The sequence below is a fragment of the Dasypus novemcinctus genome, chromosome 19 (genome assembly GCF_030445035.2).
Source record: "Dasypus novemcinctus isolate mDasNov1 chromosome 19, mDasNov1.1.hap2, whole genome shotgun sequence".
Taxonomy (NCBI): Eukaryota; Metazoa; Chordata; class Mammalia; order Cingulata; family Dasypodidae; genus Dasypus; species Dasypus novemcinctus.
The window spans coordinates 27827358-27842262 of record NC_080691.1 but is presented as its reverse complement, the minus strand read 5'-3'; the positions used below and the strand labels follow the sequence as shown (position 1 = coordinate 27842262).

Below are 14905 nucleotides of genomic sequence, written 5' to 3'. Positions count from 1 at the left end.
GGCCACAACAGTTACCAGGCCATAAAGACTAAATGACTTCCATCATCAACGTCTATTGCCCCATGTTGGAGCAAGATGTCTGCTGACGTCTGCAAAGGGTCAGGCTTCCTGGGTTCCTTTCTTCCCAGGGCTTGTTTCTCCCTGGGTTCAGTCCCTCTAGTCTCTCCACAGGTCAGCTGTAGACTCTCAGTCAAATGACTTGTCTCCCTTCCTGGGGCCTCTGATGGGACCAACTGAGCCTTCTCTCCTTCCTCATGTATCTGATTCCCTATGTGTTTACTTCCTGGTTTCCAGGATTGAAACTCCAAGCTCTCTTCTCTGCCATGTCTTTTCTCAGCTGTGAATGCCCACCCACCAAGGGGTAGGAATGCAACATCCTAATGACATTTCCCAATCAAAGCCCTAATCATTATTTAACCAAGTAAAAGTGAAACCTCTGAATCCAATATAATCTAATATCACCTCAGCGACAGACCAGTTTACAAACACAATCCAATATCTATTTTTGGAATTCATAAACAATATCAAACTGCCAAAGTCCCTGCAACCATCAGAATGTGCTTCTCATGCTTCCCGGTCCTTCTGAGACTCAGTGGCTTCCCTCTGCTTCTCCTTGCACAAACATGAAGAGCAGGAACTGCTGGGAGTTACTGGTACTTTGTCAACTTTCTTGAATTTTGGAAATTCTTCATAATGCTTTGTCATCTCTTCTGGTTGGAACGTCATATGTTTTTTTTTAAATTTCTCTCCCCTCTCCCCTCCCCTCAGTTGTCGGCTCTCTGTGTCCATTCACTGTGTATTCTTCTGTGACCTCTTCTATCCTTTTCAGCGGTACCGGGAATCTCTGTTTCTTTTTGTTACGTCATCGTGTTGTGTCAGCTATTCGTGTGTACAGCGCCATTCTTGGGCAGGCTGCACTTTCTTTCATGCTGGGTGGCTCTCCTTACAGGGAACACTCCTTGTGCATGGGGCTCCCCTAGGCAGTGGACACCCTGCGTGGGGTGGCATTTCTTGCGTGCATCAGTACTGTGCATGGGCCAGCCCACACAGGTCAAGGAGGCCCAGGCCTTGAACCATGGACCTCCCATGTGGTAGGCAGAGGCCCAATCCATTGGGCCAAGTCTGCTTCCATCATATGCTTTTTATTGTTATTGTTTCCTGTTCCTGGTAATTTCTATTTTATGAGGAAATTCTTAAACTGTGACACCATTGCTACCAATTTCTCGGAATTCATCCTTCATCTTTGAAAGATAGTTGTTTGTTAAACAATTTTAATTGAAAATTTCCTTATTGTTAGCTTTCGAAAGAAATCATACATCTCAATTTAAATGTTGGCAATGCTTCAGTCTTCTCTTTCACTTACTTATGTTTTGGTTCCACTATGATGTGAATAGAAATAAAGTTTTGAACTCATTTTGCTTCTAAAAACTGAGAATTCTTTTCATTTTTTTACACTTTTAAAATTAAAGTTAATAGATCACAAAGAATGTTATATTAAAAAGATAAAAAAACATGAGTTTCCCATATACCCCACTCCTCACCTCCCCCTCTCCATTATTTTTGTAAATTGTATGATTTTGAAGGTATATACCTCACACAAAAAAGTTACATTAAAAAATATGAGGGCGGCGGACTTGGCCCGGTGGTTAGGGTGTACATCTTCCACATGGCAGGTCCGCAGTTCAAACCCCGGGCCTCCTTGACCCACGTGGAGCTGGCCCATGTGCAGTGCCGATGCGCACAATGAGTGCCCGGCCATGCAGGGTGTGTCCCCCGCATAGGGGAGCTCCTCGCTCAAGGAGTGCACCCTGTAAGGACAGCCGCCCTGTTCCAAAGAAAGTGCAGCCTGCCCAGCAATGGTGGGGCACACACGGAGTGCTGATGTTAAAAGATGACTCAACAAAAGAGACAGATTCCCATGCCACTGACAACAACAGAAGTGGACAAAGAAGACGCAGCGAATAGACACAGAGAACAGCCGGGGTTGAGGGGAAGGGGAGAGAAATAAAAAAATAAATAAATGTTTTTAAAAAAATGAGGTTCCCTTATTCCACTCAACCCCCCCACACACCACTCCTCCCACACCAACAACCTCCTCCATAATTGTGGCACAGTCATTGCACTTGGTGAACACATGGTGGAGCACTGCTGTACCATAGAGATAATAGTTTACCCTGTAGTTCACACTCTCCCCTAGTACATTCACTGGGTTATGGCAGGATACATGAAGTCCAGCACTTGACCCTGCAATATCATTTAGGACAACTCAAAGTCCCAAAAATGCCCCCGCATCACATCTCATCTTCCCTCGCCCTGCCCTCAGCAACTACAGTGGCCATTTTCTCCACCTCAATACAACAATCTCTTCTATTACTAGTCACAATAGTTTTATAGTAGAATATCAGTATGTACACTCTAATCCATATGTTATTCCTCCATTCTGTGGAACTTAGGATGGTGATATCCACCCCACCTCTAGATCAAGAGGAGGCTTAGATTCCACGTGGATGATGGATGCAATTCCTCTGCTTGCAGTTGTTGGCACTCTTGGTTACCTGGTTGGCCATCTTCACCTTCCTCTTAGCTGACCTGGTAAGTCCAAAGAACCAGAGATTAGGAGTGGCAACTCTGCTGAGGTTCAGGGCCCAGTTGGCTCATGGGCAGCCCAGAGATTCAAATCCCCTGAGTATACGCCAACCCTAGCACCAACCACAGGTTCACTAAAAGTGACAGAAGAGGTATGTGTAAGAAGGTCACATCTGAGTCCAGCTACATCATAGTCAGGAGCACAAATTCCAAAGTATGGCCCTCTGACATAGCACAGAACTGCAAATCCATCTGCCATGACCATATATACCTGTGGATTTCCATAGCCTTCTGGAGAACCAGCACCTAGGGTTGTACCTACTTTGGTTGTCTCTGGGGTCCTGCTGAAGTGTGCTTAAGCATGGCCCCTCTGATGACCTCCTGACTCTCTTTGTAAGACTCTTAGCCATATAAATTCATTTGCCTTTGCCATTTCCCCCTTTGATTCAAGGTCAAAAAGCAATTTTTAACACTTGTTCCAACATGTAGGCTGAGACATTCTGTTGGTCTGAGTTGACCCTTTTATCCAAGGTCTCTCTCCAGTTGCATCACCAGTTAGTGATTGGTAGTAATCCCTCAGTGGCAGGGAGGCTCATCCACGGGAGTCACGTCCCATGCTAGGGGGAAGGTAATGCATTTATACGCTGAGTTTGGCCACATTTGAGCAACAGGGAGGCTCTCAGGAGGTAATTCTTAGACACCCTGTAGCTCTAGGCCTAGTTTACTACCTCAAGTAATGAAGATTGTCACTGTGGGCCCTGAGTGGAGGGGGAGAGAGGTACGGAATAGATGGAAGTAGGACAACTTGGCAGCAATGGAAGTGCTCCACAAGATCATGCAATGATGGACATAGGGCATGTTAACTTACACCAAAAGTGTATAAAAGTCTATAAGCTAAAATGTAAACCATAATGTAAATCATAAGGAAGCTAAAAATTTAGAAATTTGTACAGTCTAAAATATAAACCATAGTGGAAACCAAAATGGAAACATGTTTGATAGCTATGTTTCAAAATCTGTACATCAGCTATAGAAAATATAACATGAACATGTAAAAAGATCATTGCTGGGGAAAGGGGAAAAGGGTTTGATGTTGGATATATGGGAGCCCCCTATACTGTGTATGTGAATGACTGTGATCTAAAACTTTTTTGGAGACAAAATTTAAAAACTAGGAAAAAAAAAAAAAGGGTGCAGACACTGAGGAAGAAATGAAAGAAAGTGCCTTGCCACTGTACATACAGGGCAACAGCTATTAGAGTGATGAAAATCAAAATGTTTGAAAAAAAGCTTTATAATATTTTTCATTTTATTAATACAACCGTTAATTTTTACTTTATTGTAGTATTTCTAACTTGTTATGTATTCTATTTCTAAACTTTAAACCCATCACTATATTTCATTTTGCTATTAATTGAAATTGGCAATATATTAGGCTTCATTGTTGTGAAGTTTTGGACCACAGAGAGGTTCAGCTCTGGCAGGGGAGGAACACTGGTGTGGGGTGTTATTGATGGGGGGTCACGAGACTGGGGGGTAGTTCTCCAGGGCATGTGTAGAGGGGACATAAAAATGTTCTGATATATGTTGGGTATTTTTATAGTAGTTAGAATTACAAACATCAACTGAGGGAGTGCTGAGTTCCTACCCAGGGGAGCTCTGTCACATTCCCCAATGGAACAACAATAATCCCCAAGTGTAACGGCAAAGACCAACAAAGAAGAATGGTTCAAACTACGGGACATTGTAGATCCCCCCACGGCCCACTGGATGGAATGTGGGAGAGTGTGGGCTATGATGTGGACCATTGACTATGGGGTGCAGCGATGCCCAGAGATGTACTTACCAGGTGCAAGAGATGTGTCATGATGATGGGAGAGAGTGTTGCTGTGGGGGGAGTGGGGGGTGGGGGTGGTGGGGTTGAATGGGACTTCATACTTTTTGAATGTAATATTTTTTAAAAAATGAATAAAAAAATAAAGCCCTTTGTAAAAAAAATAAACACATTACTTAAATATTAAAAAAAAAAAAAAAAAAGGAATGGTCCAATCATGAGCACTTGATACTGATGATTATGCTTATGAGCCTGTGTACCTGAAATATAAAGGAGGCCTAGAGCTGAGAATTCTTTTTAAACTCTTTAAGCATGCTTACTTTGTATACTGCTTCTGTATTAGTCAACCAGAAGGGTGCTGGTACAAAATACCAGAAATGGGTTGATTTTTATAAAGGGTATTTATTTGGGGTAGTAGCTTACAGATACCAGGCCATAAAGCAAAATTTACTTTCCTCACCACATTCTGTTTTCATGTGTTTGAGCAAGATGGCTCTGGATGGCTGTGAGGGTTCAGGCTTCCTGGGTTCCTCCCTTCCAGAGCCTTGCTTCTCTCTGGGTTCAGGGTTCCTTTCTTCCCAGGGCTTGCTTCTTCCTGAGCTCAGCATTCCTCTCTTCCTGGGGCTGGCTTCTCTTTCCTCTGTGAGTATATGTCCTGAGGCCCCTGCTGAAGGCTTCAGCATCAAACTCTAACATCATAAACCATTAGCACTGTCCTTTGCCATGCCTTTGATCTGTGAGTCCCCACCCACCAAGAGGCAGGGACTCAGTGCCCTAATGACATGGCTGAATCAAAGCCCTACTCATAACTTAATCATGCCCAGGTACAGACCAGATTACAAACATAATCCAATATCTACTCTTGGAATTCATAACCATATCAAACTGCTCCAACTTCATCCATTTCTAGCATCTCCAGTTCATACTTAATTTCTGCTGCTTGCTCAAAGTCTACCTTCAATCTTGCTCAGGGTAAATGGTTTTCTCATCTATTTTCTAACTGTAAAATATGAGCAATATATTTTTTAACGTTAGGAATCTTCAGAAGATGTCAAAAGGTGATTTGACTTGGTTTCTGCCAGATGCTATGGATTTAACAATTCGGATGGATTTTCATGCTCTTTCTTTCATTGGGATCCTCATTCTGCGAGAATGGTATAATTCAAATCTTTGGATTATATGAGGGAGAGGCTACAGTTATACATTATTGAGGAAGGTTTTAATAGTAATTATAAAGTTCCCACCAAGTACCAACAAAAGCTAGATGTTTCACTCACTTGGGCATCATCTAAATTTTTCTAAGTACCTTTTTTGAATTAAAGACAAAGATCTTTTGTAGCAGATAGGTGACATTTTGATTACATGGGATTACATATCCAGCTCCTCCAACTAGCCAAGTTGAAAGGCAGTTCCTCAGTGGGGCTCACATCCAATAAACCACTAGGATCATGCATTGGGCACAATTCCAAGGCTACCTGGACGCAGTGTGGTCTTTTCATTCTAGTTTCAGTCATAAGTTTAACACTCTTGATTTTCGTTGTTGAGATTTTTATAGTGGTGACTTCTGTAGTCCATTGAGGATTTATTCTAAGTTCCGGAGAGCTCAGAAGTATTTTTCAAAATGGGCTCAATCTAAATAATCCAGCATTGTGATATTTTCAAGTGGGAGGCCATTTCTGAATGCCTTGTCATCTTAAATTGCATTTTAATTGTAAGAATTTTTGAAAAATAGTCTCTGACAATTTTGGTGAAATCATGGTTCTATGCTTACCCTAGTATGAGTGGGAAATGATTGTTCTCAGTATGCTAAATTTGTATAAATAGTCATTTTTCTAATACTTGATTTTAATCTAATGTTATCCTTCAATCCATTAAAATTTTAATCATATTAATTAAGTGAAACATTAAATGGCAAGTTTTCTGAAAAGACTTTAATGAAAAACCAAGAACCCTCCTGAAGTCAAGAGAGAGTAAATACAGGAACATGGCTTGAATTGTAAGTTCCCTGGGTAAAGACGCTGATGGGAAAGTTGATACTGGAGAAAGCTGGTGGAGAAAAGATCTGCTAGGTCTGGTAAATTCTCTACCTAAAAGAAAAATCTGACCAAAAACATTACAAACAGAAATATCTAAACCCAAATTTCAGTAGTGATCATGGGGAGAAACTCTGATACATGTTAGGGTATTTCACACACACTCACATACAAAGAAACAAGCAAGCAAACAAACAAACAAAAAACAGGCCACTAGGCTTGAGAGAAGAGGAGTCTCTAGGTGTAAATCAAGAGTTTTGGCAAAATTCCTGGGAGAAAGTCACATTGTCAAAGGCCATGATGGAATTGGTGAATTAGTACACTGGTCAGTATATATTTCTGCCCAGAGTGAAATGGAAAATTACACTTAAAGTATACCAATGAAGTGAGTTAAGTGTGTATTTGTAAAATAGGAAGCCACAGAAAACTATGGAGAGAACAATAGGATGAGGAAGGGTGTTGGTGGGGTCTGAGGAGAATGAGGGGGGATGGGCTGTGGGGACACCTTCCTCTGGTCATCCCCTCCCCCACCAACTGAACCACTGTGACTGTTTGAGGCCCTGTGATGTCACCTCAGAACTCTAGGCTGAAATGTGCTTGCTCAGGGCCAGTTGCCTGAGGCAGCGATTGCGTATGCAGTATGGAGGCATTCCTGTTCGTTCTAATTCTGTTCAGTACCCTGTGGCTGAGCGAAAGCACAGCCACAGCGGTACTCGGATCTCTCTTCTTCCTCTTCCTTGGAGTGGAGCTCTTCACCATCTTGGCCCACTCTAAGAAGAGGAAGGTGAAATTTCGGAGAGTCCAGCAACACCTGGACTTGAGTGAGGTAAGGGACCCTGGGATCAGTTAATGGTCGAGACTCACTGTTTTTGCCTATCCCACTTCTCACTTTCTAAACCCATTATGTAGGCCCAGAGGGACACCTTAGTAATAACCTCTCACAGAGTAGACCCTATCATCTAGGGAGCAGGTAGGGGAAGGCTGTTTTGAAGTGGGGCAACTGTTTCATTTCAAAACTCATAAATCGTCCATGTGGGTGTGGCAGAGGGCTCCAGGATAAATTCAGTCATACTTGGTGGCAACGGGTTGTAAGTTTTAAGAAGTTCAGGGTATTCAACTAAAGACAGTCTCTCAACACTTGCTCACTCTTCATATCCCTCAGCAGGTTTCCCTTGGCCAAGCGGGTTCCATGTGGGAGGGTTGGTGTGGAGAGCAGTGCTGAGCCCTGGGAAGGCTCAAGGACATGTTCTTGTCCAAGTTGGGATATCAGGGACCAGCAGCCTTCTGTGAAGCCACACTTGCTCCTCTAGAGTGCAGATTCTGTGTCCTCTTCATAAGAAGGCTCTTCTCAAAAAAGACTCCACTAAAAATCAATTGATAGCTCATCCAGAAAAAAATGTGTTATTCAAAGATGAAAAGATAATCACTGGAATTAACTCCCTAAAAAGGTTTAGCAGACTAATACAAGGGATACGTTATTGATGGATAGGGTTCTGAAGGTTTCCTTGAAAAGACAGAGATTGTATCCCATGAGATCCTATCTTCTTTTTTGGTTTGACAGTGTCAGCCCAGAGGCAAGGGACTCGAGGAAAAGGGTGAATTAACAGGTAAGGTTCTGTTCTCCCAACACATCTGCTCCAAGGGTGAACCAAAGCCTCAATCCTGCACAGCCAAAGTCACCTTCCTAGTCTGAGCCCGTCAAAGTTGTTAAAGACCCTCTCAGAGAACAGAGGTCCCAGAGGGCATGAACACAAGGAAGACGCTCAGACCTTGGGACACTCTCACATCCTCCACACATCCTGACAAAGAAAGAGGGAAGGGGCTGGACATACAACATGTGTGCGATACAGTGCAACAAATCTTGGTGGAATGGGAAAGCAGGAATTGTGTAGCCTGCTAGGGGCAAAGAGTTTAAGCGCACTAAACCTGAGATTCCTCCCGTGAAATAGCTTTTTTTTGCAGGGAATGAACAGGCTATTTGTAGGGATCACATGATACAATTCGTGGGAAAGTCCTTGAGAAATGATTGCCCATGAAGCGTGTGTGAGCCCCTCCATTGTTTCCCGTGACCATTGGACATGATCTCCCCATTCTTGGAGCTCCTAGAATCTACTTCTCTAGAAGCCTCACCCAACAGGCTATGGCATGCAGCCCCAGAGCAGGTGTTTTCCTCCTGCCCTCACCATGTGTAACCCAGTCTCCTGATTTCCCAGCTTGGAGAGCTTGCCAGGGAGGCGCCATGGGGACACCAGGTGTGAGTCCTCCTCAGAAAAGGTGATTCCTGTTTATTCCCTCTTTCCTGCTCCCCCTCCTGAGCATGGCCTGTGCTCTCCAGGTTCCCAGAGCACTCTCGGGGGCATAAGAAATGGGACCACGGAGACAAAAAAATGCACAGGAAAGCCATGGGGATTGGGTCAACTGTCTGCGAGAAACCCGGGCTGCAAGCAATCAGTTGGGACGGAGGCAGCAGCAGCCCCTCCCCGGCCAGGCCTGCTAGGGCTCCCTGCCCCCTTCTTCCTCTGACTAAAGCCTCTGATTTCTTTCCTGCAGCCCCCTGCGCAAGGAACCTGGAGTGGCCAGACACTGTCGCGTCACCTGTCACCCGTGGGCCTTTCCACCTCCCCGGGATGACCGCCCGCCAAAGGGGGACCGTGCGGAGGGTGCTGCTCCATCTGGGACCCCTTTGGTGGCCTGGTGTCTGGCCGCCAGGCGACCTCCACACCCACAGAGTGACCCGCCTGTGAGATCTCTGGCTGGGTCCTCTGGGAGACTTGCCTCTGGCGGCCCACTCTTCCCTCCGGGGGCACAACCACCTGCCCCTCTGTGGGAGGCCCCAGCAGCACTGCTGGGGGTGAGAACCTCCCTCCAGGTGGTGTCTGGGGAAGCCCACCCTCCCTTTGCAGGCACCATCCTGGTCCTTTCATTTCCTTCCTCTTTCCCTCCCTTTTACTCCTTCCCCCCTTATTCCACCCTGGCCGCCCCCTCCTCCCCACCACTGGCCATTTCCCTCTTTCCACAATCCTCCCTGGCACTGTCCCCCACATTCCCAACCTTGTTTTTGACCTTTACCCCGAGCCCACTCACCCCTGCATCCTGGCTTCCCCCACCCCGCCCCTCTTTTTCCGTCTTCCCAAAGTTCCTCTCATCCCCACCGGCAGCTCTTCCATCTCTGCCCCAGGTGGCTTGTGGCCCATTCCACCTGCCAGCCCTCTGTTCCTCCCTTTCCTGCCCCACAACCCTGTCCTGCTCCCTGCCCCTGCCCACCCCTTCCCTTGCCTTGCCTTGCCTCTCCCCTCTGCCCTCTGTGCCTTCAGGACATCTACAGAGGGCATGGGCAAGAGGCATCCCTGCACCCCACCCTTGTGCCCTCTCCCTCCCCTTAATTCAGCCCAGTGAAATCAGGGCCAATCCTAGCCTGTGCAGGGGTGTCCTGGGCAGTCGCCCTCTACCCCTGACCCCTGCACACCTGGCTGCTGCTGCTACAACTTCAAGCAGCACAACTAACCCCCTGTCCATTGGGGTGGACATAGAGCCACAAGTCCAGGCCAGCCCAGTGGACTTAAACCTGGAATCAGGTACGTTGGCTTCTGGGGCCTCTCAGGCCATGCCCAGGGAGGAGCCAGTGGGGGCCTGGCCACTTCTCAGGTGGTGGGTCCTGGAGGGAGACCAGGGAGAGCCACCTGTGGCAGGAGGACTTCTCTTAGCCCTCCGTACAAAGAAGCACTATAATCGGACCACGTTCCAGCCACTTCTCCAATTGGGGAACAATCTAAAGTCCTCCTTAGAAAACGTCCACCAGAAAAAGGGCTGAGGGATCCCCAAGGCCAAGGGAAGAGAAGCCCCTCACCCAGATCAGAGATTTTCCTGACACCCTTTCTTGATGATCCCATCAGGCCTGGAAAAAACACAGGATTTCCAGGAACCCAGAAGAAACAACATCGTACGGAGGGCCCTTCACTGGATTACACACCGGAAAAAGACCAAGGGGCAGGAAGGACCCCCAAAGGGAGCAAAACGAAGACCAGCCCCTGGGATGTCCCCACGCACCGGAGAAAAAGAATCTGAATCCAGCTGCTCCCGAAAGGGAGCTTTAGCTGCACCAAATGCACTCCCTGAACTTCAGGCTGGACCTGGGGGGGACTGGGGCCTCAGAAAGAAGCCACGGAAACCCCACCCCAGAAAAGTCCGCTTTGAGGCTTCCTCAGAGTGTCTCATTTATTATCCTGACTCTGCCCCCTGTGAGCTCCTGCCAGACGCAGTGGTTTGCCACGACAAAGTAAAAAACCCAGAACATTCGGGGAGACCTTTCAAATGGGGGAAACTGTGCTGCATAGGGTGTTTCCCACACATGAACTAATGTGTTCTAGAAATAAAGTTATTCTTCCTTCAAGCCGCTGCTTTTCATGATAATTTGTTATTTCTCCAACAATTCACACACCAAGCACTAACCAACGGAAACAGCAAAATGCCACAGTAGCTCAAAACTCCCTTACAGTTTGGTAATGTAATCTGAGAATTACCCCCAATTGAGAATTCTTAAATGTGACTTTTGAGCGGGTGGTGAGTCAAGCCCAAGGCAACACATTCCTCTTGCCCAAAATGCGTCATCCATGGCAGCAATGTCTCCAGGTATTGGCAGGTTACTAACACTTTTATATAGCATCTAAGAAACTTTGTGCTTGATTTTTTTGAAAGAAATTTTCCCACACAACAGGGATGATGGAATGCCAGGGTGTCAGGAGCTAAGTGGCAGCACTTGACAAAGACCAAGTGGGCGTGGCTAGTGTAATGACCCTAGACTCAAAGCAGCAGTCGCAAGAGTCTGCCCTGCAGAAACCTATGATATTGGGTAGGGGATTGTGGGATATGTGTAAGTGAAATAGAAAATCTACTCAACTCTTTCTTGAAATGTATAAGAGAAGGATTTTAGATCAAGTGCCAAAAAACAGAGTCATGCCCCCTCAGTCAATTCAAAATCAGGATCATTTACAGACCTGGAAGCCCTGACTGAAGGGATGCCCGGGTCTTCTTCACCCTGCTGTGCTTCCCCATTTTATACTGTTCATCTTCCTCCCAGCTTTCCCCATGAGAAAAGGAAATGATCAGACACTCAGGGATTATTGGACACTGACTCAGAACTGACATTAATTTTGAGGCCCAAAATATCACTGTGACCCCAATCTGAACATGCATTTGGGGCAACCAAACTGGGCCATGTGGCTGCCCCGAGGTGGCTTTGTTTGTTTTGCTTGTTGTTTGTTTTTATTCTTTCAGGAGCACCAGGAACCAAACCAGGACCTTCCCTGCAAGGCAGGGGCTCAAGCACTTGAGACACATCCACTCCCAAACCAAGATTTATTTGACATATACACAGAATGTCGCTCCCTGTTGGTGGGTTTCTGTTCCTGTGTTTTCAAAGTAAACAGCTGCAGGAACCCTCTCTGCTGTCTGTGGTTGTGCGTCTGCCCCTCTGGCCCTGAGCTGTCCCCAGGGAACAGGTTCCCTTTGCCCCACCCCACCCACCGCAGCTTGACGCAGCTGTGCCTTACTAGCTTCTCACAGCCATTCATGTGGCAGGCGAGGGCATCGTGGCACCTTGCCTCACCACTTGTGAACCCAGAGGTCCCTGACCAGAGCACGGTGTGCACCCTGGTTTCCTGAATCACTTTGTGTCCCATGTCTGGCCCTGGGGACAAACTGGGGACCTCACCCAGACATCTTCTGCTGGCCTCCAGGGAGGATGTTCATGTGGCACCCCCCCAAATAAAGTGCCCCCAGGGGTTGGGTGTGCCTCCCAGCATCTCTTGGGGCTCCAGGACCACCCCACCTGGAAAGCAGGTGTTGTTCTCCTCACGCAGTGCCCACATCCACCTCCCCCCCAGTGCCATCACCCAGCACCACGTCCAGAACCCAACAGGTGCTGAGAAGGTTCTGGAGGGAATTCTCCCAGCCTCACAACCCTCCAAGGCGTTGCGAGTCAGGTCTGGAGATGCCGCGTGGCCAAGAATTGGTACAGAACCCGGATGACACGGCCAAGAGCCCACACTCTACCCTGGGGAGGGGGCTGGGTGCCCCAGGACCTGCCCTGGCAGACGTGTGTGAATGGTGGGCTTGAGGCAGGGTATGGGGCTGGGGCAGGGAGGTGCCTCTAGGTGAAGCGGGTGCAAGAGGGGTGCCTGGGGGTCAGGAAGGAGAAGTGGACCCATGTACATACACATGTGGCTGAGGGCGGGTGCTGGGGGTGCCATGCAGGCATCGCGCCAGAGAACAGGGATCTGGTCCAATGTACCAGCAGTTCCCAGAGGAGTTTCCACAAAACGCTGGGTGTTAGCACATGAAGAAAGAGTGCTGTGGCCATAGAATTGTGGGAAACTCTCAGGAAAGCTAGTCAGGTGTTTTCCAGTAGGCAAAAATGGGCTCCATGCAGGACACGCTCAGGGAGTGGGTCATGGGGCACACGGGCCGAGAAGGGGAAAGGCCCAGAGCAGGGGTCACCCTGCGTCCTTGAAGTCCCTCCCATCTTACCATTCCAAACTATTCCTGACCCTCTCCATTCCCCCCGGCGTCTGAACCCCCACGCCCCATTATCCCATCGGGCAGCCATCCAGCCTCCTCTCCGACCTCCCCCAAGTGGCCGCTCTCACTCAGTGGCCAAACAAAAGCAAGAACACAGCCCTCTGACTTCCCAAACTCCTCGCCTCTCTGTGAAGGTTCCAGAATGCTCCATGCACGTTTCCACCGGTTCCCTGCCCGGCATGTTCTCCCAGGGTCTACTCCCTGGAGGCACCTCTGCTCCCACTGAGGCTCCCCTTTGCCGGGCCAGGCAGCCTCACCCTGAAGTGGCATTGCTGATGGACTGAGGTCCGTGGTCCCTGGCCAAGTCCTGGCCCTGGTAGGAGGGAAGGAACGCAACGTGGCTCCTGCCTGCACTTTCTGCCCCCTTGGGAACTCGAGCTCCCTCTCATGCCCCTTGAACTAAACACGAGGCTCAGCAAGATTGCCCAGCAGCAGGTGGGTGGACAGAGAACAGCCCCAACTGTGGGGAGCAGGGGCCTAAGTGAGGGTGACTGTCGGTGGCAGCTCAGACTTGCCAGCCCCATGGTCAGGGGGCCCAAGGAGTCCTGAGGATTGGAAAATGGTCCCATCATGCATCAGCTTCCCACCTCAGCCACATGGAGTTTTTGGGTTGAAGTTTTGCTCCAAAGAAACCAATTTTGGGTGAGATGGTGTTATGGAGTGAACTGCATCCCCCCAGAAGACACATTCAAGCTAACTCCCAGTCCTGGGAAAGGAGCCTTACTTGGAAATTGGGTCTTTGTGGATATGATTCGCTAAACTGAGGCAAACTGGAGGTGAGAGAGCCCTGATCCAAAAGGGCTGGTGGCCTCATAGCAAGAGGGAGAATGGACACAAATGGACACTGGGGAGATGGCCACACAATGACAGAGTGGAGAACCAAGGATTGCCACCACCACCAAGATGCCTCCACGCTAAGTATTCCAGGGCCCTGCCTACAGGGTCAAGACCACGGATCTCTGCTCGTAAGTCCCCAGTTGGTGGCATTTGGATGCCACAGTCCTGGGAGGCTGAGATGGATGGACATCTCAGCTTGTTTGTCTAGCAACTGGACAAAAATTCCTCCCTTTGACACTCACTGCCTGTCCCCTTCCAGCTTCCCAAAAAATATCCAGGTGGGCCTCAGGGTGGCCTGCTGGCTGTGAGGTGCTGGTGGCTGGGGAGGCAGTCAGGGGTATGCCCACCCCTTCTGGACTGACTGGGGTCCCCCACGAAGACCAGCTCCAGGCCTAACCCAGGTCCCATAGGCGCGAACCCACCTGTGAGTAGGATCTTGGAAGATGTTATTGGTTAACTTGAGGCCAAAGAGAATCGGAAGGGGCCTTGACCCTGTGTGGCTAGGGCTTTAGAGCAGAGACTCTTGGAAGGAGGCAGATGCTGGGTGATGGGGGCAGGAGCAGTCAGGGGGCTGGCAGGCCAGAGCTAGAGCCATAGACCGTGGAGAAAGCACCCTTAGGTTTGGCCTTCTGGCCTCAGAAGCGGTGAAAGGCTAGATGCCTCCTGCCTGCTCCTGTGCCCGTCGTGTTTGTTATGGCAGCGCAGGCTGACCGTCGGGGCCATGCTCGCCTGGGTGATGGCGAGGGTCTGGTTCCCCATCTGGGTGCCAGCAGGGGTCTCCCCTGAGGTGACCAGCTGGCCCTGGTGCTTCTGACGTCTGCCACCAGGAGGCGCTGTGGGCCTGGGAGCCACCCGGGTGGGGTAGCCTGTGGACCTGGAGCTGCCCCATGGAGTATTGGTGTTGGGTGGCCTGCACCCACTACCTCAGTTTCCCCTCCTCTGCCCATGCCTGAGGTGATTCCAGTGTCGTGTCAGTGTTGTTCATTCCCTAAATATGTGAGGAGGGCTTCCTGTGTCCAGGTGGCATCAGGGATCCTGA

General features: G+C 48.6%; 1 protein-coding gene and 1 long non-coding RNA gene across 3 annotated transcripts in view; one reads left to right on the top strand and one right to left on the bottom strand.

The window, feature by feature from the left end:
• The window catches only part of LOC131274580 (proline-rich protein 36-like), a 241317-nt gene that overhangs the window by 45738 nt on the left and 180674 nt on the right, over positions 1–14905 (bottom strand). The gene's annotated exons all lie outside the window — the stretch shown is intronic.
• LOC131274574 (uncharacterized) lies at positions 9008–10843 on the top strand. Its single transcript, XR_009181838.1, has 2 exons — positions 9008–10028; positions 10347–10843. It is a non-coding gene; the product is annotated as an uncharacterized lncRNA (long non-coding RNA).